General features: G+C 40.6%; 1 non-coding gene across 1 annotated transcript; it reads right to left on the reverse strand.

The window, feature by feature from the left end:
• Positions 1 to 4,170: 4,170 nt before the first annotated feature.
• On the reverse strand, positions 4,171 to 4,285 carry LOC112438661 (U5 spliceosomal RNA). Its single transcript, XR_003027043.1, has one exon. It is a non-coding gene; the product is annotated as a U5 spliceosomal RNA (small nuclear RNA).
• Between the last annotated feature and the right edge of the window lie 3,166 nt (positions 4,286 to 7,451).

Below are 7,451 nucleotides of genomic sequence, written 5' to 3' on the forward strand. Positions count from 1 at the left end.
CCCCTCCTTCTTCCCCTTCTGTTGTGGTTAATAACTAGTAACCCAGACCCTACGATACTGATCCCCATAGGGATGAGAAACAGGGCTCTCTTGGGTAATTGAAAATTTCTGGTTGCCTGGGTATTGAGGCAGTTTCCAAAAGTGATGGAAGCAAGCACATATTGCTCCTGCCCTCTGAGACCTTATTTTGTTCCAATAAATCCCTAGAAAGAAAATACAGCAATTTAGTACAGCAATGTTAAATAGTGATAGTAGAGGGAACAGGGCACCATCTGGGACATTTGAATAATTGTCAAGGTTGGCTTTTCTTTAAATGCTGCTTATTGCTCAGTCCACCCATATTAAATCACTAGAGCTACAAGTCATCTGGTGGTGATGTTTTGGCATTACAAGATTGTGCTTGCATATTAAATTCCTCAACTTAGGCTCAGTTTGGGAATTCAAAATGCAGCATTTGATCCTCATCTGTATTTAATCTTCTGTTGTTGGTTACAGCTCCTTTTATAGGTTTATTTCAAAAACTTTTGATTCTGATACGGTCATGTTGAATAGTGGTTTCCCATGCAGGGTGTGCAAACCACCCAAAAATTATCTTTTTCATGGCAACATTAAAAAATTTTAATTTATGTGTATGTTATAATGTATATAATATTGGACTATAGTGGTAGAACATGTATATAATTTGTAAATAAATACATATAAACATGGGGGGATACATGATTCAAAAGTTTTCTCCCTTTGAAATGTTGGCTCAAAGTTTACAAACTTTTCATCCAATATATTACCTCTTCCTAGCAGCATCATGTTATCTTCTCATTTAATAAGAGAGCCTTCATCTCTGTCAATTCATGTTTACTGAACTATGTAGGATTATGTGAATGTTCCAGCATATATAAGAGGATAAGACATTTGCTGTTCTTAGGACGTTTAACTATCTGGAATGGAGATGATGATAATAGTGGTAATTTTGGAGGAGGTGACAATGTTAATGGTGGTGATGATGCTGATGTTGCTGGTGATGATGATGGCCAAGAAAGAGATAAAGAAGAAAGTCTTATTTATGGTTGAGATTAAAGCAAAATGGGAATTGAAGGCTTCTCCTCCCTGCGATCTGGTAATGCGACATCTTTACCTAGCAGTGATGCTCTTCCCTGCTTGTTCATCTTCCTTCCAATATAGCTTAAAAATACTTTTTAGTCATCCTCAGCATGTACTATAAATCTCAGCTTCCTAGGATTTGAGCCTTGTGCAGGAGGTTTTTTCTAAGCCCCTTCCACTCTTCTGTATGTATTTTGGTCCTCAGTGCTCCACAAGCTGTGAAAGCTGTGAGTCATGATTCCCATATGGTGGGATTCCCTCCCCTCCCCTCCATCCACATGCTTGCCCTGCCATCTGCTGCCACTCTCAAGGTTATAGAGCAAGAGATAATGCAGAGAAGGGAAAGGAAAACACCAGGAAAACCAACACTGTTTTATAAGTAAAATAGAAAAAAAAAGATGTATTTTTCTTACTACGAAAACAACTGTATTCACTACAGAGAAATAAAAAACTGAAGCACAAAACCAAACCAAACCAAACCAAACCAAACCTAACCAAACCCAACCCAACCAACCCAACCCAATCCAAACAAAACAGTCTCCCTCTGAGCATCATTCATCACTTTAACCATCTCCATGTATGTTTTTCCAAATCTGTATTCTGTATCTATCTATGTAGCCAGCTATCAAATAAAATAAGATCATTACCACATATTTTTGTGACCTGTTTCTTGTTTAACTGAATCATGAACATCTTTTCATGTCAGTAAATGTACCCCTAAACTACCTTTTTTTTTTTTAAGACAGAGTCTCACTCTGTCGTCCAGGCTGGAGTACAGTGGTGCAATCACAGCTCACTTCAGCTTTGACCCCCCGGGCTTAAGCAATCCTCCCACCTCAGCCTCCTGGATAGCTGAGTAGCTGGGACTACAGGCATGTGCCTCCATGCCTGGGCTCAAGCGATCCACCCACCTCAGCCTCTCAAACTTCTGGGATTACAGGCGTGAGCCACCATGCTCGGCCCACACTAGCATTTTAATATTAAATGAATATTTTCTATGCAAAGCATTATTCCAATTGCTGCAGTTTATACAGAAAAATAGGTAAGATAGTCTCTGCCCTCATGTGGGTATGGCATCATTTTTTTCTCCCTATCTAACATTTAGGTTATTTCCATATATTTGCTTTTACAAATAATGCTGTGATGAATATCCTTGTAGCTAAGTCCATGCATATGCTCATAATTTTAGAATGATTGTGCTGGCTACTCTCTGTTTGCCCCTCTGGTCTACTCTTCATTCTTGTCTGCCTTGCTCCATGGACCACATCAGGGCTCATTTGCCCTCTGGCAATGTGCAGCTCATGCAGGGCTTTGGGGAGGGCGGTAGAGAAGGGTGGGTGATATATTGTGACTCCTATCCTGCCTCCCTGTAGGCTGTCATTAGCTGCATTCTTGTATTGATGGTTGTGGTGCCTGGGTAGCCCTCTCCCAGAGCTTAGTTCTCAGGATGTTGCAAACCCCAAGGTAATGCACCATTCCTTGTTAGTTTCCTTTAACCTTGCCCTTGCCTTTATAGAGAGTTCTTTATTAAACCTTTCTCACTTACCCCATGTGAGTTTGCCATCTGTTTCCTGGCAGGACCCTGGATGATAAATGCATGCTCCTATTCCTAGCATATTCTGCATCCCTAATTGCTCACCTGCATTGGGAACTTGGGATGGATTGTGTAGAAAGGTCAAGAGCTCCCTTTTTGTTGACTGAAGGACTGGATACCCGTGATCATTGAGCAGCCATCTTCCATTTCTTTCTCCTGGACCCCTCCAGGCTCTGATGGGGATTTCTCAACCTATGCCTGTGGCACTCTGCTGGGGCCCAGAGGAAAGAATCAAGAGAGCCCTTAGTCCTCCTGCTCGGAGCTTTGACCTCAAGTATGTGAGAATTTCACCTTGTTCAGGATGCTCGAAACCTTCCCTAGAGTCCAAGTGAGGTGGGAAAGGTTGTTGTGGTCATTTCTTATCCTTTTAAACACCTGAGCTCACAGCAAAATTTGTTTATTAAATTATTTCTCTAGTTTTAAACAGTATTACAATTTTTTTTTTTTTTTTTTGAGACAGGGTCTCGCTCTGTGGCCCAGGCTGGAGTGCAGTGGCATGATCACGGCTCAATGCAGCCTCAACCTCCTGGGCTCAAGCGATCCTTCCACCTCAGCCTCCCAAGTGGCTGGGACCACAGGTATGCACCACCGTGCCCAGCTAACTTTTGTATTTTTCGTGGAAGTATGGTCTCCCTATGTTGCCCAGGCTGGTCTTGAACACCTGGGCTCAAGCCATCTGCCCACCTCAGCCTCTCAAAGTGCTGGAATTACAGGCGTGAGCCACCGTGCCTGGCCTATGGTATTCTTATTAAATAGCCAGAAGTATATTTTCAGAGCTTCTAGCTTGGATTAGAGTCCCCTGATACTATTTCTTCTGTGATTCTATCTTTTCTGTGCATCAGTAGAAATGTGTTTTCCTAAAGTCTACAACCAGTTTTACCTTCCTTGCCTTTGGATTTTCAGATAACACAATCAATCCCTTTATTCAAAGGTTCTTCACACTTCTGTTTAATCAATTGTTCTTGACTGTTCAGAATGAAGTGTCTGTCGCATTTCTTTTGTTACCTTCTGTTCAATGAAATTGTTAGCAAGCCTAGTCAAAAATGATCAAATACTCTTCTTTTTGGTGGGAAATGAGAGTTTTCCATGGAGGACCTTTGGAGGAGGGTTGTAGACAAGGGTGGGTGATATATTGTGACCCCTACCCTGCCTCCCTGTAGGCTGTCATTAGTGCATTCTTGTATTGATGGTTGTGGTGCCTGGGTAGCCCTCTCCCAGAGCTTAGTTCTCAGGAAGTTGCTAACGCCAAGGTAATGCACCATTCCTTGTTAGTTTCCTTTAATCTTGCCCTTGCATACCCTGCATATTTGGGGTCCCCATCGTATTGCCCCGGACCCCGCTCCTTAATAAATTACTGCCTTCGGGAATTCCAGTTCCCAGAGGTGGGCACTAGGAGAAAGTTGGTTTCAGAGTCAGAAAGATCTGGAGTTTAAGCTAATCATTATTTATTTATTTATTTATTTATTATTATTTACTTGGCCCTGCCTAAGCAGGACCTCAAAAATTTGGTTATTAATTAATAATTGTTCCTCTCCATGGAAATCTTTAGTAAAAGGCCAAATATTTATTTGTTCTGAAGAGAAACCAGAGCATCCAATATTATTGGCTGTGTGAATCTAAGGCTTCTGCCTTACTGAGTTGCAAGCTTCCTGACTCAGCTCACAGATTATAAGAAGTAAATGGATTGACCTCTATGGAAATAATCAAGCACAGTGTGAGGAACTGTGGTTGCTCAGTCTGTGACTTATCCTCCCCAACTCCCTTTCCCACTTCCTCTCGCCACGCCTCTTCCCTCCTCCCTCTCCCCATCTCCCTCCCCCTTCCCTCTCTTCTACATTTCCCCTTTTCTTCCTACTTCCCATTTCCTGTCCCCACCTCTTCTCCTCCCTACTCCTCATCTCTCCTCTACACTTTCTATATGAGACTAACACGAGGACAAGAGGAATTAAAAACCAAGTCAGAAATATGTCAGATAGTTCCATTTCTCTTTGAAAACAAATCATAGATGTGCAGGGCATTGTACTCAGAAGGAAAACTCCCAATCATAAATCCAGGCTCCAAAAGGCTTTTCCAATACGCCCCATTTAGTTCATGAACTCTTACCGTGGAGCATCAAGGACACAAAGAATGGCAGGAAACTGCTGATAATGTTCATTATTTTCCCAGTCTTTGAAAAATGTCCGTTTAATGTTTTGGACTGAAGATTTTTCCTGGTGAATCAAAAGATAAACTCTTAAAGTGGTTACATGATATATCAAATGGTCTTATCTGGTGGAAGCCAGCCGGCTAGCTAACATGAGCCAGTTCAGTAATTCTGAGGTGTTTGGAGTCAAGTTGGGAAAGGGATCCTGGGTTTCAGGAAACTGCTGTATCAGCCGATGGGGGCTGCTCTAAATGTTGGCTGGAGAAATGCACTTTGGGCCCTTTGCACCAAAATTTAGATTTACCTGGTTTCTCTTCTCAATTCTTACAAATCCTTAGCTTATCAAGGAAAATCAATGATCTTAAGATCTTTTAAGACTTTGCCCCACAATATGATGACAGAAAATATATTTTATCTTAAAATTTTATTACACTATTTTATATATATAAAATAAATAATAAATATAATGTATAATATATATGTAAGTTGTGAAGACTATTGACATATAAACACACAGAGGCTGGAACATTAATATCTGGGTTGTTCTCCATGATGTCTGCCTCTCCCACCAAAATACCTGCTCTCCTGAATTTTGCATTCCCCTTCTTTAAAAACAAACTACTGAGTTTTCTGAGCTTCTTCCTAAGGAGTCAGGAGACTCATGGTCTGGTTCCTGGATTTTCCTCACAACACAGCTCCCATATGCCCTTCTCCACTCATGCCTCAAAAGGAGAAACCAAGACCACTTTCTCCTCTGAGACAGGCAGAGACATCAGCCTTTCTGGGCTTGCTGAAGAAGGGAGAAAAAAAACTACAAGAAGCTATTGAACATATTGATGAAGTAAAAAATGAAATAGATTTAATGAACTAGCCAGTGAGAAGATTTTGACAGTAGAACAGAAATATAACAAACTCTGCCAACCATTTTTTCAGAAGAGGTCAGAATTGATCCCCCAAATCCCAAATTTTGGGGTAACAGCATTTGTCAGTCATCTGTAATCACCCAACGGATTCTTCCTGCCTGCTGCACAGATAAAATCAATTCACTGAGACCATGGTATTGTAGCAGAGGAAGAGTTTAATTGACACGAGGCCGGCCATGCAGGAGATGGAGTTATTACTGAAATCAGTCTCCCTAAAGGCTTGGAGGTTAGGGGTTTTCAAGGATAGTTTGGTGGGCAGGGGACTAGGGAGTGGGAAATGTTGATTGGTTGGGGATGAAATCATAGAGGTGTGGAAAATGGTCTTTGTGCACTGAGTCAGCCTCTAAGTGGGGGCTGTAGGACCAGTTGAGTCATGAGTTGCAGTCACAGTCCAGGTAGAGTCATCTGAGTAGAGTCATCCCATCATCAGAAATGCAGAAGTCTGAAAAAATATCTCGAAAGGCCAACCTTAGGTTCTACAGTAAGGATGTTACCTACAGAAGTAATTAGGGAAGTTACAAATCTTGTGAACCCTGGAACAGTTGTTTATGCTTACAATTTAACAGAATTTTGGCCCCTTTCATAATCCTAAACTTGTGGGCTTTGATTCATTTTACAAAGGTGGTGGTGGTTTAGTTTTGGGAAGGGCTATTATCATCCTTGCTTTGGTTAAACTCTAAACTAAATTATTCCTCAAATTAGCTTAGCCTATACCCAGGAATGACAAAGGACAGCTTGGAGGTTAGAAGCAAGATGGAGTCAACTATGTCAGATTTATCTTACTCTCATAATTTTGCAAAAGTAATTTCACATCTGTAAGTGTCTGCACTGCTTGGGGAAGAGGAAGAAGAGGCACCTTGAGCAATATACAATGGGAAAAGAGTCTCTACCCCTTTCTGTTTCAATTCATTTTTATCCCTTTCTGTCTCAACGAAAACTGTATGGAATCAACACCACTGAGCTCTGCGGGAAAAAAGAAAAATCTGCTTCCTTTGCTCTGCTGGAAGCAGAAGGGTGTTAGGCCCCTGTGTGGTAGAGCATAGAATTCTAGCTTTTTTCCTTCTCAGAAAGAACACTGTGTCTCTTTGTGAATAAGGACAATTAGCATTTACCAACATGCATCCGTCTACTTTCTCTTGTTTAAAAACATAAAAAAGAATTTTTTAAAATGGGGTTCTAGGAAGTCAGTAAAGGTTAGGTTTGAGATGTTTAGATGGGTGAAGTGGGCATTTTGACAACATGGCTTCTCCTTTGGTATGTTTAATTGTGGTTTTTTTTTAAGCATCAGTTTGGTGAAAAATAATTTTGATTTTTACCAGGCATCCTTGCAGTTTAAGATGACACTAAAAATGAATTCTCTCCTACTGATGACTTGAGCCCTGCCACTTGCTAGAAGAATCAGCAGAACCTGTAGGATCTCATTTGGAATTGGCATGCTCTATTGTAATTTTGTCCTTGTTTATTTTTAAATTTTGATTTACTGGAAAGGAAAGATGATGCTCAGTTTTAAATGTTAAACGTGTACAAGTTGCTTTTGTTACAAAAGACTAAATGTGTACACAAAAACAAAAAAAAATTACTCTTACCAGATGCATTTCTGAACAATTTGTTTAGTTTTGCTTGTTTTTGAGCTTTATGCAAATGTCATAATAATGTATGTAGTGTTTTTTTCCTTCAAGTTTCTAACATGTAT

Source organism: Pan paniscus, chromosome X (genome assembly GCF_029289425.2).
Source record: "Pan paniscus chromosome X, NHGRI_mPanPan1-v2.0_pri, whole genome shotgun sequence".
NCBI lineage: Eukaryota > Metazoa > Chordata > Mammalia > Primates > Hominidae > Pan > Pan paniscus.